Raw genomic sequence first — 27,141 nt, 5'->3', positions numbered from 1 at the left:
TCCTACCTTGTGACCAACGGTGGACTGGCGAGCCCGACCGTATTTAACGCCATGCCGGCCCTTTCGTAAGGCAGATGGTCCCAGTCGACACTGTCGGTCAGCTTAGTGCCTCCTGCCTCACAGGAGACCAGCGAGAAGTCAATAGGCGCGTCTCAACAGCGTAACGACGTCGCGCCGCACAATCGTACAAAATAGTGCACGTAAATATCAAGGAAAGGCGACGACTCGGTGTTTAGAGCGCAGGCTAATGCTGTTTATTTCTTTCACAACGAAAGATACACAGCAGAACTTTTTATTAAGCAAACATGCGAGAAATAGCTATTCCGCGGTGATGGTGTGTGTTTTATGGCGCAAGGGCCAGTTATGGCCAAAGAGCGCCATGCCAGTGTTTGTGAGTGTGCAGTGGAGCGATGAATTTTGAGAAGTAGATGAAGCGTGGCTGTAAAGGGGCCTAAAAATAATCGATGTAAAGTGCGTAAAATATACATGTACTAAAATTATGATAATGAGCGGTATTGGGTATAATGATGTCATGCTTCGAATGAAGCATGACATCTTGGCATGAGAGAGATTTTCGAAAACCCACCATTTTTGGTGGATAAAGATTGTTGTCTTCCGTGTATATACTGAGGTGGTTGAAGATGACGTGTTCAAGTGTTTTACCAAAACAAGAGGTTAGTGATGTAGGTCTGAGGTTAGAAGTGTTTAATGGTTTGTTTGGCTTTGGGATGAAAATTGCCCTGGCATCTTTCCACGAACTAGGGAGGGTGCCAGTGTCAAAGTAGTAATTGCAGCACGCCGTGATAGCTGTGACGGAGTTGTCGTGTACATTGCGGAGTAGTTGGTTGTTGATAAGGTCGGGGCCTTGTGCTGAAATTGTGCACAATGTGGCTATGGCATGGCGAACCTCTGTTTCCGTGATAGCAGCGCTTAGTCGCTCGTTGGGTTCGAAATTGTACTTTGGCATGTCATACGTCTTAGTGGGAGGTAGGTGTTTATGGCGGAGGTCATCGAAGAGTCTGTTGAGGTTGTTTTTGTGTGCATTTAACAGTTTTTTATGCTGTGCGCGCGATGTGCTAGGGTCTAATAAGTGTCGCAAGAGTTGCCATGCATGCTTTCACATACCTGGCCCCACTGCTGACACGCCAGTTGTGTTGCCTACTCCTGGATCTGGAGGTCTAATTTGGCAATTGTGTGTCTTAGCCTTCGATTGTGCCGTCGCCTCTTCTACCGCTCGAGAAGAGACTGCTTGGCTTCCCACATATGTAGAAGTTTGGCATCAACCGTAGTGAGGGCGGTTTCGGGGTGCATAATGGTAGTGTGCGTCTGGGCGTCTGAGTGTAGTTTATGAACCCATTCCGAGATGTCTTGGATGTTTGTGGGAGCTGATATCTGGCGACATCTCGAAATTTGTCCCAGTTGGTAAGGATCAGGGGTTTGGGCGCAAAGGGTCTGTGTTTGAAACGTAGTGTGGTGGTATTGATGTAGTGGTCGCTACCGAGGTTAACTTGTGAGTTATGCCACGTGACGTGTTGAATTCTGTGTGTAAGGGTAAGGTCAGGGGAGGTGTCCTTGGCTACCCTGTTGCCTAACCTGGTTGGTGCATCGATGTCGTTATACTATGTGAGTATGCGGTCGCGTATGTGGATCCATAGGGCTCTGCCCTTAGGAGTAGAAACGTAGTGACCCCACAACTGGTTGGGTGCATTGAAATCACCAAGAATTATGAGGGGATGGATGGTGGGGGGCAGCGGCAATTGTATGAGTAAATAGGGAGTCAAAGCGGTGATGTTTGTCTCGTGGACGACTATAGATATTGAGAATGTAAAGACAAGATGCTTTATTTTTTCATGGAAGAATTTCTAGGAAATTATGCTCTATATCGACGCTGACGAATTGGGAGTGATTGACGGTGAGGTTTTTTTGCGTAAGAATTACCGTGTCGGGCCGGGAGACCTTACTGGTCTTATAGACGTTATAACCTGGGAAGATGACTGGTCCATGAGTTTCCTGAAGCGCAATGACAGCTGGAAAATTTGAAGAGGCGGCAAGAAACTATTGGAGGTGTGCTTTCTTTTTTCAGGATCCCCTACAGTTCAATCGCCAGACTTAAAACTCGGAGCGAGTCGGATTATTGGCCACTGTTAAGTGGAGAGGCGGATGGAGCAGGTGCAGCTATGTTACGATGATTCGCAGTGACTCCAGCTATCCAACTTGTAGTAGTTGTTGGATATGTGCTTGTACGAAATCAATAAATTTGTCGAGCATTTCATTCTTCGCTGCGTAATATGTATTAATTTTTTTCAACTGCGGTGACTATATTATAAAATTTAGTCTCCAAAGCGGTTAGCCTGTCGTTATATTTTAAGATTGTCACGTCCATGGCCTCCTCTGATAGCGGAGGGCTCAGAGTTTTACGTTTGCTGGGGGGAGGGTGAAGCGGTTCCCGTTCGGCGGAGGGGCTAGTGTCCACATGGCAATGTGAAAAGGGTTCAGGTAGGGCTGATGGTTGATTTCGCGAAAGGGTGTATTTAGGGGGAGGGGTTTGAGTAGTTGAAGCGGAGGGGTGACGAGATTGGAGTTCTAGTTTAAGTCTCAATCTGGGCTTTTAGAATTTCATTGGCTTTAAGGAGGAGGGATTCCGTGTTAGCAGTCTCATTTGAGGAGCAGCTCTGGCAGAGGCTACCTTAGCCCAGCTTACCTGGGGTGGTTTGCGCGAGGAGTTGGCGAGAGGAGGGCTTGGTGATAGGGTTGGCCAGGCGACGTCTTGGTTTGCGGAGCGAGGCTCGCGTTCCTTGCTTTTGCTGCGACTTCTTCGCTGATTTGAGTCGTGAGTGCGGTCGAGACTGGAAGTCCGGTTGGTGGATGAAATGTTTTGTTTGTGCCTGAGATGTGTAGGGCGGGGCTTGAATCTTTATTTTAGATGCGAAGCATCTTATGCTCGGGGCTATGTCACTCCCGTCCACTTCCGGTTCCGGAAGCCAGCTTCCGGCTTCCGGAGAACGCTTCCGGCGTTTTGCCCGAATGATCCCCAGGTGCTTCGCCCACTCATCATCATTCACCTCGTCCTCTCATTCTCCTCCCGCAACGCCGCGATGAGTGCCACGGACAGCGCCAGCGTCAACGCCAGTGTCAGCGCCGTGGACAGCGCCGCGGAGAAGAGGGCTCGAGCCGCTGCCAAGAAACGGCAGCGGTGACAGGCCGATCTGAAAACTAATGGGAACTTGAGTCGACCCCATGGCTGCTTCGCATACTACTCAGGGTTCCCCTACGGGAAGATGGTGTAATTTTTTTTTGTACAGCGAGGAGCTGGTTGGCTGATTTTTGTTGCGCACAACACAGATGGGGTGACATTCGTGGTGCATGGGTGCATCTTTCATTCCGCACTTGGGGCAGAGTGTCTCGGTGTCATTGGTGCAGACGTCCTGGTGATGACCAATCTCGTGGCATCGGGTGCAGGCTCCTACTTTCTGTCTGATGGGGCGGCATCGAAGTGAACAACCGTCGTAGTTGACGTAGAAATGGATTATTTTGCCTTGGAATATGACCAGGATGGTTTCAGTATTGCACAGGCGTCGTGCACTCCCAATAGTCAGTGTTGGGTTGCAGCTGTGGGGGGTTGAGGCAATGTCGTCTTCTGAGTAATCTGGGGGCAAACGAATGCTCCCTCTGCAGGTATCGACGGGATTGGCGACATGGGTAGCGACTTCGTGAGGGGTACCATTGAATTGCAGATTCTTGATGTTGTGGTAGAGATCCACACGGCCCATGTCTGGTGTGTTGATTAGAACGGCATGGTTGACGGTGTTGACACGAATTTGATCAGAACTGGTGCGGTCGGAGATAGAAAGTCCCGAAGCCTTGAGGATGATTTGGCTGAGGGTGCATGGATGGTTCGCAGCGCACTTGAGGCCCCCGCGAACTCTTACGATGATTTTATAATCGCTCCGTGGTACCGGCGGGGGCTTCGCTTCTGCTCTTGATTGCGTCTTCTGAGTCACTGCAGGGTTTTCTGGTGCCGAAGGATGTTGACGTTGTCTTGAGAGGCTATCGTGGATGTTGCGCCAGCTGCGTCGGGCTGCATTCCTTCGCTCATGCTAGGCAGATTTAGGTCGAGCAGCAAGACGGCCAGCCGAGAGCCCTAAAAAGGGCTGCGGCTGGCGTAAGGCACGTCGGAATTTACAGAAATAACTACCAGGATGTGCCGGTAGCACTGGCATAGGTCCGGTAAGGAAATAAGGGAGTTTTGTTGCCATCAGGCAGTCACAAAAGCACTAAATGCAGGAGCCGAGATGGCATGTGACCGCTCGCACCGAGACGCTGCGGCGTTCCCCTGATGCATTGACAATTACGTCGTCGTAGATCAGGCTCCCCAGTCTTTCTCCGCGTTTCAAGGCGACGCACTTGAAGCGAAGTTCGACGCCCGCGGTAGCAGAAACCCACACGTTATGCTTTCTATGCGCCTCCATACCTTTGACGGCAGGCGCCACTAATCGTTACCACGTACCAAACAAACACGAACGGTCCAGCAACCTTGTGGGCCTATACCTACGCAAAAAGCAACGTGCACAAGGCCCGGGAGAGCGGGAGGTAGGGCTACAGAGAAGGTTGGCTTGCCGAGGCTAGCGGAATTACGTGACGCTCGCTCCTAGTTTTTTCCTTCCTCCATGCATCGCAAGCTTTCGCTGTGCTGTAAAAGGTCGGATATTATCGCAAATTTTGTGGCTTTAAAACGTTGCTTATAATTTGAATGGCTTGTAGAGGCTGTCTGCCTACCTTGCCCACAAAAATGAGGGTATCAGGCTCTATGCAGCTTAAAAATTTTAGATCGGCGCAGTTAATATCGACAAGACTGATACAGATCTCTGATAGCCAGGGGCGTACGTGTATTTTTTCAGAAGCGTAGAAATTCTTACCGGCGAGTGCACGGCGTAAAAAAATATTTGGTTTTGACGTCATTGTGAGTAGCATTGGGCTTATGGGCATAGTTAATTTATAGTCTGGCTGTAACTAAATTTCACTGTTGCGCGGTCACTACTTGTTTAATTATTGTCCAGCTCTCTTCAGGGATCGTTCAGGCACCTGCGACAGTAGCGTGAGATGGCGAGTGCAAGCGTGCACGCGCCTACGAAATGCTGAAACTGCAGACGACGGGAGTAGACGCCGTCAACATAGGCAAGCGGAGCGACGCCGTCCACATGTACATCAATAACATTAGTCGGAGAAGGGAGAGGCCTTGGTCTGTTCGTGGGTGACGCAGTTCTTGCCTCTGGAACTGCGGTGATTAGTTTTCCCGTTCCGGCGTAGAAGGACAACGACGCATCGGCGAAAGTGAACGGCGTCAAAGCGATGGCGAACGGCGGTCAACGAGAGGGCGGTGGTCCGAGTAAGAAAACATCTGGCCAGGGTTCTGAGACGCGGAGGACGACGGGTATGGTGAAACGTATTGTTCGGTGTCGACGCTAGGGCGGTAGGATGTTGCGCGGTGACGCCAAAATCATGAAATGTGGCCAGGTAGACCACACGCAAAACATATTGACCGGTTGTCAGGTGTGTGCCATCGTTCACTGCTGTGTGGGTACCGCGGCTGAACGAAGTGAGGAGCTGGATGCAGTGGCACGGCTGATGGGAATGGCGCAAAGGGCTGAGGTGGTGGCCATGCGAGAGCCTCGGCATTGCTGAAAGGTGCAGTCACCTCGCGAAAAGCAACAGGAGACGGCACCGGCGGAGTCTCACGGGCAGGAGGAAGACCTGCGGAAACTTGCTCGTGGATGACCTGGTGAAGGTAGGCCGGCAAAGGCGAGGGTGGCTGGCGTGGCTGAGGACAGCAGCGAAAGCTGACGAGCGACGTCAGCACGTACGAACTATTTTATCTGGCAAAGGAGGGAGTCCATATCAGGAGCAGCGGCAATGCACGCGAGGGTTTCGTGGGACCCAGGTGGGCGCCGCGTGAGAAGGCGCTCGTCAAAACTATGGCAAAGCTCAATGACCTGAAAAACAGTGCCTGGCTTTTTGGACAGCACCATATGAAAGGCATCGTCGGAAATGCAGAGGTAGACGAGGTCCTCTATGTAGCTGGTGAACGTTTCACCAGTTTGCGAGGATCGGCTTCGTAAGCGTTGTTATGCGCGAAGTTTGCGCATGCCAGGGCAGCCGAAAACTTCTGCAATGCAGGTTTTGAAGCTAGATCACATGCGGACATCGATTTCGTGGTTTTTGAACCACAGGTTAGCGACGCCGATAAATAGAACATCGCGTTATTGAGCTTGGGGGGATTGTCCCATTTGTTGGTGTTGCTGGCGTATTCATACAATTCCATCCAATCTTCAACGTCTTTCTCATCGGTGCCGCTGAAGATGTCGGGATCCCGCTGATGCTGGGCACCGGCACATGCAATGGCTGGTGTAACCGGTGGGGATGTCAGGCTGGGGTCGTCAGGCATGACGGACGGCAGAGTTTGGGTGCGTAATTCCAGATTGGTAGAAAGACGCAGCACCTACACCACAGTCTAAGAGAAATACCGGCCAAGAGAGCAGCAGGCAGCGTTGGCAGCGTGTCTCAACCTGAGCAGCTCCGGCAATCTCGGGCTCGCGCCTCCCGGACGACTGGCGATGTGTTGTGCAGCGCCGGGCATGCCTCTGCACTGCAATATATATATATATATATATATATATATATATATATATATATATATATATATAGTGTGTGTGTGTGTGTGTGTGTGTGCGTGTGTTGGTTAACACGCCAACAGTAGTTTTCGCAAGAGAGTAAATACTGTTTTTGCATCGCCGTATATGCTAATAAAGGAGTGTTTATTAATATTGTAAGGAGGAAAACGAAACAGATGTACTCAATCGTGGACATACAAAAGATATATTCGTTTGAAGCGTGACAAATTTGGCAATGACGCACTAGTAAGCGTATAGTTCTCAGAACCAATCTGTATCCGGCAAAATAAAGAAATACAACAATCAAATAAACAATTAATAAACGACGCGTTTGATTTCGTCACGCTGCATGCGTAAATCCGCGCGTAAAGTCCGTTTTACGCGATGGTAACTAATCAGTGGTAGTGAAGGCCTCCCTAGTGTACGGCACTCTGACGCGAAGCTACCTACATTTCCAATGTATGATTCTAATTAATTCCGCCATCGTTGTCCTTGGCGTATGGCTTCGCTCTGGACGGAAACGAGGTAACCATTTTGAGGCATTGCATACTGATGCTTTTGGCCGGGGGATTGGGGGTGAGTGCAGTGACGGCAGCGGAAGGCTGGACCTCCTTGCTTGAGTGGCCTGTTTGTGTTGCGCATGATTGTTTAGTTATCAAGACCATGCAATTCTAAAAGCCTTTTTACATGGTTTCTTGCATGACCTGCATGCGGTTATCAACCTCCTGCACGGAATTATTAAAGAATCCCTCAAGTTTATCCATACGTTTGGTGAGAGTGGTAGGACCAGGGGGGGGGGGGGGATTGGGGGCTGCCATTGAGGTAGGCTCTACTAACTTCCTCTTAGGTTTTCTCCCCTCAACAACCTCCATATCCTGGGAGTCTTCCTTCCCAACGCAAGCCAAGATCTCTCGCGTGGCGGGCGTGGCAATTGTAGTTTTAGTTTGTATTTTAGACATTTAATTTCCTCATTAGCTGCTGCGAGTTTATCATTCGTTATAGCGAGTTACTTTTTGAGATTACGGATCTCTGTGGCAAGCTCCTTCACCTATGTGTCTTCTGCTCTTCTTCCTCTTTCGGCGTCGTCCGGTGCTGGCGGCTGCCACAGCGCTGATTTGCCAGGTCCCTGGTCTTTCTTTGTCACCGAGGCAGGTCGTTGTCTATTTTCACCACGGGGCCTGCTATTGCTGCGGTGTCTACTACCACTACGGTGGTGCGCACTGTTGGTGCGCGCCCCCGATGCTCCCTGGTTGATGTTGCGGGTGACGGGACGGCTGCGACACACAGCACCCCGGTATGCTGTGTTTCCCTCTTCAGTGCTTGATACTTCCATGAAGGGCGTCTCGGCGAATAGTGGTGCTGGAATCATTGGAGGCGTCAACAACAGAGATTCCTCCAGTTATTCCAGCACCACTATTCGCCGAGCGCCATCACCTGGTCAAAAGTGGTTCCGCTGCGCTGTGGAGAATCCAACACTTCGCAGACGATGCCAGCACTCCGCGGGTTCCGACATGCTGCTGGCCGAGAGACGCGTGATTGCAAGTGTATTCGAGGATGAATTGTAAAACCAATGTCAATGACGCATTGACAGTGCCGAACGGTCGCAAGCGCACCCCCAATTGTAAGGCATTTTTCGTAGTGCCACGAGCGAAATCTGCTATAAGCCACCTGCTCCAGTGGCTGCTGCCTATGGGCCATGACAGGAGGACTCCGAAAAGACCTAGAATACGCCATGTAACTGTCCTTCGCTCCATATGGACGCCGTTCTTGTATTCATATAGATATTACCGCCTCTATTAAAGTTCAGTCTGTGCGCGTGTCTATAGGACAAGTGTTTGTTTTCGTGCTTTCGGTGAATAATTACAGGGTGACGGTAGCAGTTAGCGACGTTTTATTATGAAGTGTTGCCGTATCGCTGGTCTCATTCACTTCTCATCGTGACAGGGATGTTTGTCGCTTCATTGCTTGTCAACTGTTAGTTGCCTTTCGAGGACTCTGATTCGTTAGTGTGCTTTTGTTTTTGTTTAGTTCACGTCCCTGTGTTGGCAACCGGAAATTGCAATAAAATGCAGCTTAATGCTTGGCTCGTTGGCAATTTCCAATAGCGGCGTATCATTAACTAACATTGGTGGCTATTCTAATTCGCATTGTCAGCTGGAATCTCCGCATGTGTTTAAAAAATCTTAGAAACCACCTGGACTGTGACGTTTAATTAGCCTTGGCAAATGGCTATGGCATCGCCTCAGGAAACCTGCTATTCGCATGCTCCTGTAAAAACGATATCAAGATTGTAGTCTGTTCAACACGCAAGAAATGAATGCATGTTTTTTTTTATCTAACCACGGCACTGCAGAAGTTGCACAAGATAGTGTACCCAGAAGAACTACAAATACGTAATGCATGCAGCATTAGTCAGCGCGTGCGTCGGCTAGATGAGACCCATACCACTATATAAATTTGTCCATGATCTGTAAAACGCGACAAGGAAGCTATAGTGGAATCATTATAATCAATATAGTGGTGCAATGCAATGCAACAAATTTAAGAGTGCATGCAGTTGCCCGCGTCATTCACCTGAATTCAGCTTTCATACCTTGAACACAAGGAATTTTGGACGCGACAGCGTGTTGCATCACGCATTTACATTTTCAGCTATCGCGAGTCGTGTTCGCATGCATACACGCCTAATACTGGTGTCACACGGCCACTTTCGATCGCTATCAAGCCCGATCCGGGTTAAAATTCGCGACCGCGATTGGCTTCCTTCCGCAGTTAGCGCAAACGAGCCAATAACGACTGAGAAATTATATGCCGATGTGCTCGACTGCGATCGAAAGTGTGAAGATGGAAAGTGCTACTATAAGAAATATAACACCGGTGTGCATGTTCGTCACACGCTGTATTTCAAGCAACGTAAGCGTAAAATCCAGGCTCATAAACCTGAGGCGAGCAATACAGTTTTACTCGCAACATGATAAAGCAAAGAAAGAAAGCAAAAAAAAAGTGTTACTGGTAATGCCGCGCGAATGCTGCTCCTACGCGTACGGAGAGTGGCTTTCCTGCACAACGTTGGAGCCCAAGATGGCGTACCTTGGCGCAACTCTGGCTCCCGGAGCCTATACAGTTACTCTAGATAGAGCGCTCCTCTGGCGCCATCTCGTAGCGGTGGTCTGAAGTTTTGCGCGGAACTACGCTTTTCTTCTAACGCTGCGCTACGCGTTCGCATTCATCTTTCTCTGTGCTTGTTCGTTTGGTTACGCCGACGCTCGCCGCAGGAACGGGCGCCCCAGATCTGCGCTCTAAAAGGTTAACTGTTTATTGAGCGAACCTGAGCCTTGCGAAACCAGTGGCGCTCCAAGCACAACGATAGCGGCAAGCACATTCGGCGATCGTCGAAACTGATTTGCGGTAAGACACGTCGGCTATTTATAAGCGGCCCAATGAACCTTCCAGCGTAATTTCTGGTGCTCACGTAAGCTCTAGAATGTACAGTCGACCGATTCTTTAACTGTACCGCGCGAGCGTCGATTGGTATCCGCCAGCGCCTTCTAATAGTGCGAAGCGACGATATCTGCACGAGTAGCGCATTTACGGGAGGATGTTTATGCTTGCTATCGGCCCTTGCAACTGTGTTTACGAGTTAGATGTACTGTGTTGAATGCGCTAATGGTAAACGGTCGCGCGAGCAGAGTAGTCGCCACCGCAGTAATAGCTGCAACCAGGCATGGCCTTCGCTAGGGGTGATGAGACGGCACGAGCAACGAAACTGTTCTCGGCAATGGGAGACGACCCTTTCTTGAGAAGAAAACTCTGAGGAAATAAAGATGGCGCCTGGCGCCTCTATGATCGGAATCTGTACACTCAAAGTTTGGTAGTAATTCACGAATCTGCACTTGCGATTTTTTACACAACTATGGAGGTAGCCAAATTGTTTCCAGCTCAGACCTGTCGTCTAATTAAAAAGATGCAGCGGATTACGATACATACCATATCCGATTCACACATTTGTGAGTTAAAAGACCAGTAACGGCGCAAAAGGCGAAAAACGGTGAAAGACGGAACACGAACGCAGACTCACTACATATCTTTTTGGTGGAAAGCATCAATGTCGCATATTGGCCGACTTACAGTGCAGGCATTTCCATTTGATCTGCGCACGTTCTTGCTCACTGTTATTACGACTCTTGCTGCGTCTAATGTTCGTGGGTTATAGACATACAGATTTGCAGGTGGAACAACTGGATGAACTGCCCTAATGTGGAGGAGTCGTTGCATCGTGGGACGATGGTGATATTTGTGCTGATGAGAAGAGTGTTCGTGAAGAAAACATCCCTCCAGAGCCTCCCACAGACAGCCTGCAGCCAGGGGTAACAAGTGACCTGGGTGCCAACGAGCAGCTACTGTACCAGCAGCAAGTCCAGAGGAAGGAAGAAGCCTGCATCGACAAACTACGAATTGCTCATAAGCTTACACAAGCAAACGGAACAATGAGCAGCGAGAGCTTAAAAAAAAATGGGTTGATCCCTCTTTTATAGGAATCGGTATAGAACACGAAAGTGAAACGTGTCTTCACAGAAGTAGTGTAATGTTTATTGCACATTGATATATAATGTCTATTGGTGTTTTGTGGCTAAAGCGCCCTTAGGCGTTGATGCACCCACGCTGACGCCTGGTGGCACGTCTCCTCCATCACGACTACCAACGTCGATGACCATGAGCAACCGTCGTGCATATGGAAGCTGCACTACGCTGCACACGCTAGCACAACGCGAAAGACGAAGCACGTAACTGACACACTAATACAACGCGCAAGACAAAGCACGTAACTGAATCGTCACCGAGTCAAATCAGCGCGTACAGCGCGTCGTAATTGCAGCCTCCGCGATCAACTTCAGAAACATTTTCAGAGCTAATTGCGGAGGCCACGCTCCGCTGTGCTGAGTACGGTGAACGCCACCTAGGTGGCGTTGGTAGTGCTTCTTGATGCCAGCGTCCCTTCGAATGCTGGCATCGAGGCGTCGAAGTGCTGAGACCACCGAAGCGTTCACTGTCGGTGCGCGTTAGTGTCATAATAGACAGTTTTAGCAGAGCGTTGCTTACGCTCCGCTCCGCTAACATTTCACGCACACCGTTGGCTGCAGGAACTGCGTTGATTTGGCTTGTTTGACAAGCGCGTCTCCCAGAGACGCCAGCCACGCGCGCTCAGCGTGGCTGTAAAACGACAAATCAACCAGTAGACGCAGCCTAACGCTCCGCTCAAATAGCTTCGTAGCGGACCGTGGGCAGCGTTCTTCGTTCCGCTGCCGATATAAGCGTTGTGCGCACGCGCATTAGCGTTCCCGCTTGCGTTCCGCTGAGCGGCTCTGCGCGAATCGTTAGGACACGATGGTCTGAGCGAAGCGGGCCGTGAACGCTCTGCTAAAACTGTCTTATGCAGTACTTCTCTTTTCTGCTCGTAGGCGGCGGCACCGCCCCGAGCAAAAGCGCGGGTACACGGAGGAGTGTTAGATATATAAGGCGCGTCTGTGTAGCTCTCTGCAAATGCGTTTGTGGCGCAATGGGTTAAACGCTCGGCGATGTATCGTCGCGGACCGAGAGGTCGTGGGTTCGATTTCCAAATTTTGCATGTTTGTGGAACTTTTTCTTCTGGTTTCTTTCTTTGTATTATGTTCTCTGACGTATTTCCGTGACGGAAATACGTCAGTGAAGTCTTGGTGGACCCTGGCATAAAACACTTTCGTGTTAAAAAGTTACAAACTACAGAAGACGTTCGTAAAATTGCCAGTGAGGCGGCAAGTGTGGAAAAGTGCGGCACTTGGATGTCAGCCCATGCGACAGCCGCTCCACCGCCAACATTCGTCAGTCTGTCACTGATTACTGGTGTTGTCAGTTGCGCTGGCTGTGCGCAGATACCGCGTACGTTGAAGTTTGTGTTGTGTGTGACTTTTTTGTATTGTATATTGTTCAAACGACGCATTGTTTGAAATGCAGGGTTGATTTTCCCCGAGGTATTCCAGTTTTAATTATACACAGTGTTGTCACAGCAATATGAAGAGCTGAAATCTTTCAAATAATGAAATAATTATTGCAATATATAATTATCCTACTTTGAAATAACCTAAGTAATGATATCTCGTGATTTCGCAACACTTAAGTAATTAATTAATTAAAAATAATTGTACGGTTGGGTTGCACTACTCATATTACCTAAATATTTGCATAATTCGGTAAATAATCATTCTGAAATGAATTACTTTTGCTAAATCCAATATATTGTTCATCACGTGACTTTCAGAAGTGAAGTAGCCAGTCTCTTTAGATAATATTGATGTATAGTATGAGTGATACCTGCATACGAAGGAGCAGGTTTTCATTACTACATTTTTTTATGTGTAACACGTAATTTTCAGAATTACATACGCATTCCACATTTGTTCTCTGTGCATTTCCAAGAAGCTCTCTAACGGATCCAGGCTCAGCCAGAATGCCGTCGAAGCGGGGACATACCGGCATCGACGTGTTAGCGATTAAAAAATGTCGCAGTTTCACCCGAAAGGCGAAGCATCAATTGCGATGGAAACTTAGTAGAGAGCTATATGGAGTAAAGATAGTAGTTTTATCAGCTGGATAAAGTGGGACATGCAGCAGCACCAGCAACGCGCTGAACTGTTCTCGACGCCGTCGCCGTTTTTCCCGCGTTCGCACAGAACGCGCGCGGCGTTGGTGACGGTTTCCAGGGCCTCTGGCCATAGAGAAAGAAAAAAAAGTTAAGAGAGGACACTCCGCGAAATCTGGCCTCAGGAAGTACGTCACGACCACGTAACAAACTAGTGCTCTCACCAAACGCCAGAGGACGCAAGTGCGAAAATCAAAAAGTTATCATCAATTAAACAGAATGTTTTTTACAAAATAATAATTATGCGCCTATATTTGACATGTTATTTATACATAAAAACAATTTATTCAACGCACCTTACGTGGTTATTTTTGTTCAGCAGCACTGCCATAAGCAGCATCTACGATTTCGCGCCGAGAGTACTCGCCATACCAGCATGCGACAAGCCCAGGAATGACCATAGGCATGACAGCGGGAAGGTTTCGTCAACGTCGGCTGCTTCGGTGTTTTCGTGTGTGAGACAGCAGGTGAGGTACGTTTTCAAGCGAAGCTTGTTGAATTACATGTTTTTGGGCTAGTTGGGTCATTGAATCAGAAAAAGGTTACAACTGCGCGAATAAGACGCCATGTAAGAAACATAAACACGCCCACACGCGTTGCGCTTCGTGTGGGTGGGCGTTTCTGTGTTTCTTACGTGGTGTCTTATTCGCGCAGTTGTAATCTTTTTCTGGAGCTTGTGAGGACGGCGAAGTTTGCTAAAAAAACAGTTTGCGGCTGTATGCGGCGGCAAGACGTGAACATTGTGCAACGTATGCAGAATCGCGTTCGGCTCGATGGAACGGAACGCCTCCGTCCCATCGTGGAACGCGTACAAGAACGCGTACAAGATTTCGCCCTAGTATAGCAAACTGGGGCACGGCGTCAAGCCGAGGCGACGCGTGCTGTGCGCTGAGCTCGGTGCGAAACATTAGGGAGTTTTCGAATAGCGTACGAAAAGCTTGCGGCGTAGCGGCGAACGCGTCGTACGCTCGCGGGCTCCCCTTAAGTGAAGCCCGCAACGCTACGCCCGCAAGCTTTGCTTTCGCTATTCGAAAACTCGAAAACTCCCTGTTGAAGAGCGGTCGCTGGGCCTCGCATGCTTCACGACGCGTTTCCCGAAGCCTCGGACCACGAATAAATCCTGGTGTGCATTTACTGACATTTTCAGACCGCGCTGATGCCATGCCGTCCGGCGGTCCAAGCTACGGCAGCTACTGCTGTGTTTCGTGGTGCTTGAACAATGGCAGAACCCACAAGAAGCCAGGGACGAGTTTCTTCCGCATACCACGGGACGGCAGGTGCGCTAAAGCTTTTGTATGGTTTGCATGCCTTCAAGGTTACTTTTCGTGCTTGCTCAGTGAGGCTAACATTAACAAAATCACTGTTCGAGCACTTCGCCTTCAGCTGATAGTTCATTGCCGATGCAGGATGACAGCATGGATGCAGTATGCCGGACGAGATGATCTCCTGAGTAAGCCGGCCAGCCTATTGTACGCAACGTACAGGGTTTGCGGCGACCATTTTACTGCTGAAAGTTTCATGGACCCTGGGCACACAAGGCTTACAAGAATGGCTGTTCCCAGTGTGCAAACAATTGCACCATGTAAGTGATTGACAGAAACTCAATTATCTGCGATAGCAGCCACTTTTGAATCAGTGGTGACAGTTAACCTGGAAGATATTTGTAGCCGATGGAGAAACCTCGCTGTAGAAGTAACACTTCGAAAGTCTTAAATTTTGTGAATTGTGGGCTATTACCTTCCTAACAGCTTTACATTCCTGTCATTCTTTTATGCTATTGACCTGTGCAACTTGTTTTGAAATACATTGAAGGGCTATTTAACGTTAACTTGAAGCCTTCATGCACATGTACACATATACCTCGTATCAAAGAAAGCTGGCACTGTCGATAATTCCACAAACCACAAATTGCTTGTTTCTCTGTTGATGCATTCTCTTTTCTTCCACCTACCAATTCATGCGTTTGAAAGGGCGGTTTAAATTTCCCTGTGCTACAAGCTTTGTAACTTGTACCAACTACACATATATGCAGGTTCTCTGAGCATCGCTTCAAGTAGTGACTGGGACATGACTGCAGAAGCCGCACTGCAAGGTGTGGATGTGCTTCAGTTTTTGTTATTTTAAGCCTCTTACTGACAAATTGTTGTTGTTTCATTTCTTTAGGGTCTGCGGCAGAGGCTTCGAAAAGCGGCTCCCACACATTGAAGTGCCCCGAGGAGCAGGGTGTGTACAGTGTCGACTTGTCTTTTTTTTCGAACTGAGTTGACTGTTGACCAAACCTCTACAGGTGGCAGCTCCCATGTAGCTGGTGAAGGAGTTCCTGCTGACTGCGTCTTGCTGGAGGAAACCTTGGGCAGTCGCTCAGTTGTCACAAAGGGAACATGTGTGACTGGTGAGTTTACTGTTTGCTTCAACACTTATGTTCACTTCAACAGACTATTGATATAGAGACTTCCGCAGGCTGCTCGCAAGATTGTTCCGACAGCAGTGTCCGAGGTACTGAACAAGCTTCACAAGACTCTCCAGAAGATGTGTCCTCCAACAGCTCCACGCCTGAGTGCCCTACAGCAAATGGTGATTATGCTGTTATTGCAGCTGTTTTCAATGTGCAATTTTATGTTTAGGACATTCTGAGCAAACTAGCACCAATAAAATGTCATGGTGGGCTCTCAATGATTTTCATTATTAGGGTGCCATTGTTAATGTTTTTTTTTTTCTGTTTGTGGAATCGAAAACTTTGCACCACAGAAAGTTGGGCACCTTGGGTAAAAAAGCAGCGAAGAAAGCGTTCGTACGGGATTAGTTGCTATTCGCTTTTAAATCAATTTTGGTTTATTGCAGTGCTTTCCTGTGTGCCAGCTGCAAGGTCTCCATCAAAGAAATACAAGCAAACCATTCGACGTCTGCAAGCCAAAGTAGCAGCACAGCGGAAAACTATCAAAAGACTGCTGAGGCAGCCTCACCGAGCACCGTCATCGACTTCAAAGGCCCTTGGCATTAGCCGACCGCACGTCACCGAGCAGGTTTTTAAACTTCTTTCTGCACATGTTCGCTTGAGGCCCAAAGGCAAGGGCAAGCGGTTTCCCGTGTGGTTCAAGAAATTTGCTCTTCACTTAAACTTCCGTGGTCCGCGAGCATACCGATTTCTGGCTCCATATTTTTCTTTGCCCTCCCGGCGTTCATTAAGGAGGTGGCTAGCCAATGTAAAGATAACTCCAGGCACAATTCCAGGAATCATTTCTTCCATTGCAACAAATACTCAAGCTTGGAATGAACGGGACCAAGTGTGTGCTTTAGTTTTCGATGAAATAGCACTCAAAAAGAATTTGTGTTATGATGCTGCACGGGACATTGTCCAGGGTTTTACAGATGATGGCACTGATCGCACTTCAACCATTGCTGATCGAGCAATGGTAGTTCTTCTTGTTGGTGTTTCGAAAAAGTGGGTTCAACCGGTTGCTTTTACTATAGGGCACACATCAACACCATCATCTGTTATGCATAACCTGCTGGTGTCACTCATTGTGGAGCTTAGGAGCATTAACATTGCAGTGAAAGCAGTCATTTGTGACCAGGGCAGTTCAAATGTAAGTCTCGCTAACCAACTAAGAGTGACTGTAGCAAAGCCTTTTTTTGAAGTTAATGGTGAGCGTGTATATTTCATCTTTGATGTTCCACATTTAATTAAAACAACGCGCAATAATGTGCAAGCACACAAGTTATATATTGGGGATGACATCGTTGACTGGTCCCACATTGTAAGCCTTTACCAATCCTCACATGAGTTGCGGTTGCGATTGGCTCCAAAGTTGACTGAAAGGCACATTCATCAGAAACCTTTTTCTAATATGAAGGTCAGCAGAGCAACGCAGGTCCTCAGTGCATCAGTTTCGATTGCTATCACGGCATTGGTGTATGCGAAAGTGCTGCCTGCCTAGGCCATCACTACAGCACAATTTTGTGATCGTATGGACAGGATTTTCGATGCCTTGAACAGCTCGAGTAAAAAGAAAACTTCGCAAAAGCTCCGGCATGCAATCGTGAAAGAGGATTCAGAGCTGATTGACTTCCTTCGAGGCCAGCCTCCCTGGATTGCATCATGGACGTTTGATGGCAGACGTCAACCACAAACCGTCGTTGGTTGGCAAATCACAATTCAGGCTATTTGTCAACTTTGGGACGACCTCTCCAAAAATTACAATTTTGAATACCTGCTAACACGCAGACTTCAACAGGATCCTCTGGAGAACATATTTGGCCACATAAGGCAAAAGCAAGGTTGCAACACCAACCCCAATGTAGCACAATTTATTTGTGGCCTGAATCACATCTGCATAAGAAAACTCTTCAAACTGTCAGAATACGGAAATGTCGAGGATGATGAATGTGACCTCCTTCAGGAGCTCTCGCCATTCTCCCTCGCTAGTGCGTCTCTTGTGGATAGTGAGGAGTGTGCACAGCCACAGCCTGACGACTTTCCCGCTCTAGACGATCTCTCTGAACTTGCGACCAACATTCACTCCCATATTATTGATGACTCCGCTACATATTATGTAGCTGGTTTTCTCATCAAATACTTTCTTCGGAATGCACGTGATACTTTCAGTTGCCCACAGATATTGATAGACGACAGCGAGACACTAAAGGGGACCCATCAGTATTTCACAATGCTCAAAGCATACCACGTCCCCAGCAAACTTTTCGGAAATCTAACTGTGCCATCGGAAGCAGCTTTTGAATACGTACAACAACTTGAATGTCACTTTCTTGCCATTATTGAGGCCACTGCACATCACCTGAAAGTGTCTGATGTTTTGTATCACCATCTCTCAAGTGTTGGCGATTTTCATTTCTGCTCTGCTGGGTGTCGCGAGAAGTTTCTTAAAATGTTTTGCTGGGTTCGTTTATGTTGGCATGTGCGTTTTGTGAACCAAAACTTAGATAGGGTTAAGTTCCAGTCTTCAATTTCAGGTATACAGCTTGACAAGTTCAAAGCTTAGCAATTAGCGGCTGCTTTACACAAAAGCATTCAAGTTGAACCGAATCCTGCAATAGCTTTGTTATAGTCATTACTTCGTTACATCAGACCTCATTATGGCCCTTTATCAAGTTCAACGGGACTAACCACTCCTTCGTTATGTCCATTCTTTTGTTTACCCACTATGAAGAGTATGACCTTAAAAAGAAATTATGCTTGGTAGCCTCTCTGTATTTTTGTAGCATATGCGGGCGAACTCTGCACGTTAGTGTGGGTCGTCGGTCATTATGTGCACTTTATCTCTCCAGCTCAAGTAATATAACGATAGCAAAAGCGCGTGTTGAAATATATTCAAGCGGGTAAGCAACACAGTATGAAGTGGGCATGGTTCACATTTTCATGCCTTTCGTATATTAGCTTCTCGTCAACCTCCTCACCACGCCCATCAAAACTTTTCATAAGATTGTCCAAAACTGCAGCTGTTGATGGGGTTGCGGACGCTGCCCCTTTATTATCATAGCTTGTGAGTCATAGCGCACTGTGTACCTTTGTTAGCCTTTGTGAAAAATAATGACAGTGTTAACGCACTGTGTACAGCCTTTGTGAAAAATAATGACAGTGATAAGGCACTATGTACAACCTTTGTAAAAAAATGAGTGATAACGCACTGTGTACAGCCTTTGTGAAAAACAATGACAGTGATAATGCACTATGTACAGCCTTTGTGAAAAACAATGAGAGTGATAACGCAATATGTACAGCCTTTGTAAAAAATGATGACAGTGATAACGCACTGTGTACAGCCTTTGTGAAAAACAATGACAGTGATAATGCACTGTGTGCAGCCTTTTTGAAAAATAATGAGCGAAAGTGGTTTTCTTCGGCAGTTAGCCCTCTGATACCGCTTTGTAGCACCAATTAAGGTCCACAATTTTGGATAAGTGATGACTACCATCTATTTCAACTTGGAAGCGTCACAGCAACGCCCAGACGCAAGTAACTTGGGCTCTAAGTTTTTGATGAGAGCGACACATAAGAAGAGGCAACAGGTCTGCAAGTGTTGTAGCATAACGTCTGTCTTTCACATTGTGGGCAAGCTGCCCTACCTTTCCGAGGACGAACAGGCAACGTTGAAGCATCAAGTTCGCTTTTTTTTCTCATTTTGGGCAAGTTGCTCTTAAGAAGAGCCAACACACTGTATTTTTGCTTTTCTGATATATTGTGTCGTGTGGTTTCTGTACGCTTTTTCTTTTCTGTGCATTCCTTCTGTTAACCCGAGTCGTGACTCGGGACTTTATTGCTGTGTATACGTCACTTCTTCCTTCTTTATCAACTTTGTACGCTGAGTTTTTGCCATAGATCCATATAGATCCTTACCCACTTGCCCAGTGCGTCATTCTTCACCAGCTTGTCGGCTACTGCCAACTCTAGTGATGTGTGCGTTGTCTGTGTTCTCACTCTATTTGTTAGAATTTATTTGTAAGTCTAGATGCATTTGTTGTCTACTTTGCATTTCTGTGCGATGTTCTTCTCATTTTGTGCTTTTTATATGCTCATCCTCTACCTTGCCTTGGAATAAAAACATTGCGGGTACTCTGTCTCTTTGATTGATATATAGATTGACCGCTTGTTCCAAAAGAAAAGCGCGATGAATAAAGCCGTAGTGAATTATGCTTACCTGCATATCTTTCTATTATAACTTAGTCGAAATAAAGATTACGTCATGACCTCAATTCGCACGCACAGTTTTGAGCTAAAACAAATAGGGAATCGCTAAATCAAAACGACAAACAATAGCATTGCTATTTGGGCGGAGAAAAGTGGTCTGAAATCATTAACTTTCGCCATAGCCAAACGTCGGTTGCGCACAGTAATCCAAAATTCGCGCCAGTGAAACCGAAACGGGAAGCGCAGGCCAGTTGCTCTCACCAACCACCAGGTGCGCTAGAGTCGATTGGGCCGCCGGGGTCTACGGGAGTGTCCACTCTTTAACTTTTTTTTCTTTCTCTATGCTCTGGGGGCGGCTCGGAGGTTTTCGACGACATCAGAAAGGGAATCTCGTCGAGCAGCGTCGGAAATCTTTACCACATTCTCGCCTCGCAACGTTTTTATATAAATACGCATTTGCTGCCGCAGATAAACGTCGCTTTCCCTGCCTCCCTCCCTCCACCCATCCCCCCACGGCCTTTCGCGCGACATAAGTCGCGTTTGCTCTCTATTTATGGTGATTGTAAAGGGAGAAAGAGACGCCTAATTCTGCAGCCCTTCAGGGAGCCTGGCGCAGAACGCGCGTTTGTTTCCGCCTTGCGTTCGCTCTCCGTGAAAGCGCGCGTCCCTCACGCCCTTTCACTCGCACGTACAGCGTCCGGCGCGCGGCGACGATTTCATCGCCGCTCACGTCATACGGAACCTCACGGCGACGGCGGCGACGACGCCGATGGCAGAAATCCTCTTTGGGTGTCCATATAATATATATTCCCTGGGGGTCAAAATTAATCCGGTGTCCCCCACTACGGCGTACCTCATAATCAAATCGTCGTTTTCGCACGTAAAACCCCAGAATTCGTTCACTCATTCAGGACAGCCCATGAAAATCCGGCGGACTATAACTGGCGTTAACCACGGTATATCGAATTAACCAAGGTTAAGTTTAACCGCGGTTAAGCTGCCTGTGTGATTAGGGAGTAAGCAATTTTGCTGTGTACGTCAGTCCTACTTCTCCTATTTATACTTCTATTGCGCAATGAAATTATCTTGATAAGTAAGACGAATATATCGCACTATGCGTCGGAGGACTGAGTAGCGAGCAGTTAGTAGATATCTCAAAAATTACTGGCCTGCTTTTGTCGTTGTTGCGGCTGTAGTTGTGGTCGACACAGTTTCGGGATCTGGATCGGCGTCTTCAAGCCATTTATTGAGACAAGGTAGTAGTATTGCGGGGCACCAGACATGACCACATTGGCTCTGGCCGTCTGCGTACGAATAATCAAGTTCAACAACGTATGGTTAAAAAGGAATTTTCGGAAGTATGCCAATTTAATAACTTTGCTCAAATGAGAAAATCGTATTCGCTAACACAAGATTTCCCGTCTTATCTATATCTGTCATCATTATTTATTTATTTCTTTATTCGTTAAAAATAATTACTTATCTGTTATTGTGATTAGAAGTCATGGGAAATACCAGCCCGTGCTTGGTGTGTGTTTTTGCCCTCGCCTAACCTCTTTCATACCAACTTGTGTGACCGGGTAGTCCATTGTCTAATGTGTTGAGAATCCGGCTGCTGTGCGGATTGAACCGCATTGGAAATGAAAACTTGACTCATTGAGTATTTGGCACAAGATGTGTCACTCTTCAGTAAAATCTTCCATGCCAACTTCGGTCAGTGAGTACGCGCCACTGCGCATGGGCCGCATTTGAACGAACCACATTGACACCAATTTGGTTCACTGGCAGGTTTGCAACTATTTTTGATTTCGAGGTACGACTTTCCAGATCATCAAAAATGAGAGTGCCTTAAAATGTGACTGCCTTGCCTTCAAATTCGCCATGTAAACAGGTGCCCATAAGGCGCTAATAAAAAAAGTAAAAAAAAACATTTCCGTTAAATATTATTGTCAGAGTAACTTAAGCAGCGGCAAAGTATATCCGCCTCGTCGTAGAGCTCGTACGCGAAGACAACATGTGTCTCACAAATATAGCAATTTTATAAAGCATCTCTATTTTCTAAGCAAAAAGAAAACACCCTGTATGCGGGGTTTATCACAAACTGTGTTCGGAATTCCTGAAACTTAGGTAAAGTGAGGTCATAAATGATATCTTGTGGATTCCATTTAGTATAAAGGCACACTTTTAAACAATTGATGTAGTAATTAGAATAAATATTTTTGAAGAAAAGGACTATAAAAATTGTTTCAAGGGAACACTTCAAGCGTGCTGTTGGAGGAGCTTCTTTACTTTTCCAAAAAATTTAAAAGTTGTCGCTGCAGATTTTTGCAGCGTAATTTATTCCGGCCAGTTTCACAAGAAAAGCGAAAGTGAACAGCCAAAGAGCGCGACTGTCACGCACTTAGTGGACGCCCATTCATGAGTGACGTGTCCGGCTGCGCCTCACCGTCTGGCAAACGTTAGGTGACCGTCTTTATCGAACTATTGAGGCTTCATTCAAGGCCGAGTGATGAGTGACGTGTCCGGCTTTGCCTCACCGTCAGGGAAACGTTAGGTAACCGTCTTTATCGAACCATTCAGGCTTAATTCAGGGCCGACTGATGAGTGACGCGTCCGGTTGCACCTCACCGTCAGGCAAACGTTAGGTGACCGTCTTTATCGAACCATTCAGGCTTCATTCAGGGCCGACTGATGAGTGACACGTCCGGCTGCACCTCACCGTCAGGCAAACGTTAGGTGACCGTCTTTATCGAACCATTCAGGCTTCATTCAGGGCCGACTGATGAGTGACGTGTCCGGCTGCGCCTCACCGTCAGGCAAACGTTAGGTGACCGTCTTTATCGAACCATTCAGGCTTCATTCAGGGCCGACTGCTGAGTGACGTGTCCGGCTGCGCCTCACCGTCAGGCAAACGTTAGGTGACCGTCTTTATTGAACCATTCAGGCTTCATTCAGGGCCGACTGATGAGTGACGTGTCCGGCTGCGCCTCACCGTCAGGCAAACGTTAGGTGACCGTCTTTATCGAACCCTTCAGGATTCATTCAGTGCCGACTGATGGCGCGCAAATTAGCGTAGGAATAGTACGCGAGCAGCCGCGTGAGGAAGTTGGCGCGTGTAAAATGGTGAAGCGAACAACATGTAGCGGACCAGTATTGAAAAAATAGTGTGACATAACATTGCAGAACCACAGCACGAAATTTATAGAACGTGCTTACATCGCTCTTTTCACACAAACGAACGTTTTGGAGCCCTAAGTGCTTGATGGGGGTATGATGGGGGCCGAGGACGCTGTCTCGCTGAATCTTTATGGAAAAATGCCTATAGACCTACACCACGGCGCTACGTCACGAAAATGCGGTGGCGCTGTCGTCGGAATTTAGTTTCGCTTGGTAGGCACTCCGGCGCCGAGCCGCCGCCCGTGTCGCGCCTACCACAGCAGCCGCTGGGTTTCGCTAGTGGTTGTGCGGTTCCATCTGTAAGGTCTTTATTCTATGATTTTACAATGAAAGAAACGCAGTATGTGGACGAGCTGAGTTGCGTCGAAATACGCAAGAGACTAAAGTTTTCATAGGTTTCCGGTTGATGGAAACCGTCGCAAGCAATGGGCCGCCGCGGTAAAAAGCGAAAGTTGGATTATGATACCAGATCATCCATTATGCGCAATACATTTCGTAACCGTTAAGCTTCTCTTTTATTTTGATGGGCGTGCATTAGCCGATCTTAGGATCGTTACGATCTTAGGATCGTTATTAGCGTGCCATTATAATTGCTTGCCGCACTGTGGGAAAGCTAGATTAGGATTAGCCTTGAATGTAGGTCGAGCGAGCAGATGCCCCACAAAACACGTCACATTCGAATTTGTTTTTATCTGAAAGAATTGAGCCCCCAGCAGTGTAAATATCCTATCACACGTTCACATACGCAGGCAGCAGGGTCACAGCTGCGTTTATTGCAGTGTGGAAGTCATAAACGCACCTAAACGTGTCAGTTAAATTTCGAGCGTGAAACAAAATGTACAGTGTTACTACAGAGTTGGAGCGATCGGACGGCCGCGTACAACAGCTAGCTCACATAGCGCGGGCCTACACAGGCGGCGTCGCCGTAGAGCCGGTACCTCACCGGTTCCATCACCGAGGCGATCGCTTCTATCACCGCTCACGGCGACGTAGAAATCGGCTACAGCTTGTTCTTAACATGAAATAGCGCTTAATAGAAAAAATATCTCGAATTTGCGCGTGTTTCGTAAAGCCAGCGTCCCGTACTAAACCACTGGCGCGAACGGCATTTCGTCTCGCAGACGGGAACCAAGCATCGGCCGTCTCAACGAGGTGGCTCGGCTGGCTTGCAAGTACTACGTTTCGTTTGCTATTCGCACCAACGACACCAACAAAACCAAGTCATTTAAGCCCACGTTAATCCTGTTGTCAAAAATAAGCGCACAATGATGAGCAGCAGGCCCTGGTCGCAAGCGCAGTCGGGCCGTCACTGCGGCGGTCAACGAGCTAGGCCTAGCGTCTCGTTCGGCCATATCCCGATGGGGGCGAGATGCAAGAGCGTGCACTGGGTGCACATTAAAGAATCTCATGTAGTCAAACTAAATCAGGCGCCCCCACTACTGTGTGCTTCATAATGAAATCGTGCTTTTAGCTCCCCCACGCCATTAAAAAAAGATGCGCCATCCGCGCGTGCAAGCGGTGCATGGCGTCGAACGTGGGCGGAGACAAACGTTGGGCGGAGCCTACGCGACGTCGCTATAGGGCCTAACATGTGTCGACGGTGCCTACCGCTGTTTACAAACATGGTGTAGGTCTATAGAGAGCTGCTGCAGCATGTCAAACGTTGCGAAGAATCCCATTGAGCAGCTCTCCGAGACCGCCGACGCTGCACAGTAACGTGATTGTCCCTCGGAGCTCTAGGCTCGTGGAAGGGGTTCGAATGGCGATAGTTAAGCATTGAGCCTTAGAAGCCGGGCGTTGTCGTTAACAGGAAAGATACTGTTTAAAGCCTCGTTCTTCGTTGTCAAATAATTCGACTCGGCCCTCCAGAGATTTAGACTGTCGAATCGCGTTTTGGACAGCTGCCAGCTTTACTAACAGGAATGATAGAGGAATAAGTAAAGCCGGCAGATCCCACGCCCTGTGGGAATCGATGGTATGCAAAGCAATGTGCGGGGAGCCTACCAAGTTAACGAAACGACCATGAGAGCACCAAGACGTAGGCGGCTATTTCATAACCTACATGACACGCATGTCCTGACATTCATGTCATGAGTCCTGAGGAGTCCCTTTAGCTACACCTAAGAGACCTTAAGGCGAAAGCCATGGTGATGTACATGACTATGACTTCGACCATCAACCTTTAGTGTTTTCCTTCACTTAGTACCCCATCCGAACCCATTCCATTGGTTTTTTAGAGATAATATATTGTCTCTGAGTCATTCTCGTTTTTGCTGAATCATGGTCATGACTATGGCTTCTACCACCATCATTTAATGTTTCATTAACGTAGTACCCACGTCAGAACCCATTTCAGTGGTTTCTGAGTGTTTATCTTTCTTTGCTGACTAATTGTCATTTTTGCTGAGTCATGCTCATGACTAAGACGTGTAGCATCATCCTTTAGTGTTGCCTTCACTTAGTACCTACGTCCGGACCTATTTCAGTGGTTTTTTAGTGTTAATGTTTTTTCGCTGGGTCACTGTCATTTATGCGGCTGTTTTATGACCAACATGACACGTATGTCATGACATTCATTTCATGCCCTATTATTTGTGTTCGTCATACACGGTTGTCATACTATGCCAATTTTGGTACCTACCAAGTTAACGAAATGACCATGAGAGCAGCAAGACGTAGGTGGCTAGATAGATAGATAGATAGATACTGTCAAAGTGGCAAATGTTGCCAAGAAATGCTTTGGATTTAAAATCGATGTTATGCGAAGCAGTGTGTGGGCAGCCTAACAAGTTAACTAAACGACCATGAGAGCACCAAGACGTAGGCGGCTATTTCATGACCTACATAACACACATGTCATGACATTCATGTCATGAGTCCTCAGGAGTCCCTTTAGCTACACCTAAGAGACCTTAAGGCGAAATCCATAGCCATGTACATGACTGTGACTTCGACCATCAACTTTAGTCATTTCCCTCTTAGTACCCCATCCAACCCATTCCATTGTCTTTTTAGTGTTAACATATTTTCGCTGAGTCATTCTGATTTTTGCTGAGTCATGATCATGACTATGACTTTACGTTGGGCTGCCCGCCCGAGCCCGACCAAAAGTTTTATGGCGAGACCCGGGCCCGGCCCGGGCCCGAAAATAATCTACGTTACCCGCCCGGCCCGGCCCGCCACTCCTTTAACTTAGGCCCGTACTGGGCCCGAGCCCGGCTCGAAACCGGCCCGAGTCCGAAAAAGATCACCGAGCGGCATTAAAAAAAATAAAGAAGCGAATGAAATGAATTTATTCGTAAGGCATAAATACATGTGATATGCGATTATGAACACCATTTCAGCGGTCTGAACGCAAATACCAGCGCGCGAAGTAGTACGAATGACCCTGCCGAGCAGTATCGCCAACAGTTTCCGACGGCGCGACCTTAATGCGGCCCAATACAAGTCTATAGCAACGCCGCCACAGTATTTTTCCACGTAGGGCGACTCACTGCAAAACATGGCCCGCCCTAGCCACTCGTCCCACTGAACCGTGTTTCTAGTCGAAGTGCAGCCACAACCGTTCGTGAGCGCAGCGCATGGATGGAGTAAATGGAGAAAGAAAGCTTCTCATTCCTCCATGGTGCAGCGTAATGCGCTGCTGCTAGGCGGCCGGTTGAGAACATGCGTGCAATCATGGATGGACGCAGTGCTACATTTCAGCCGCGTGACGAATTATCTTATCTTACCAGTCATCGTTTTACCAATTCGCCTTTGAAGAATCAGGAAGTCGCGAACCCGCTTGCACCGCACTGAAAGCATTAATTACATTGATTTAGGTAAGGAATACAATGGCATCCTTTGGTTTGACGCGATTTCGGTCTTTCTGGACTTTTACATTCTGTTCAAACACCGCAAAATACGACGGAAGAAGTAAAGGGAAGTACACAGGAGTAGCACTGTTAGCTTCCAGCTGTGCCGGGGCAACAGCT

At 47.7% G+C, this 27,141-nt stretch overlaps 1 protein-coding gene across 3 annotated transcripts in view; it reads right to left on the bottom strand.

Moving 5' to 3' along the window:
* LOC125943852 (uncharacterized) overlaps nt 1-27,141 on the bottom strand; it is a 378,186-nt gene that overhangs the window by 247,652 nt on the left and 103,393 nt on the right. Inside the window, exon 4 of one of the 3 annotated variants that reach the window (XR_007465942.1) lies at nt 21,170-21,294. The exons of the other annotated variants lie outside the window; for them this stretch is intronic. The gene's annotated coding sequence lies outside the window, so the exon portion shown is untranslated. Of the gene's footprint in view, nt 1-21,169; nt 21,295-27,141 lie in introns of those variants that run through there. 3 annotated transcript variants of the gene reach the window in all.

This window comes from Dermacentor silvarum, chromosome 3 (assembly GCF_013339745.2).
Source record: "Dermacentor silvarum isolate Dsil-2018 chromosome 3, BIME_Dsil_1.4, whole genome shotgun sequence".
Lineage (NCBI taxonomy): Eukaryota > Metazoa > Arthropoda > Arachnida > Ixodida > Ixodidae > Dermacentor > Dermacentor silvarum.
This window is presented reverse-complemented; position numbering and strand designations above follow the sequence as displayed.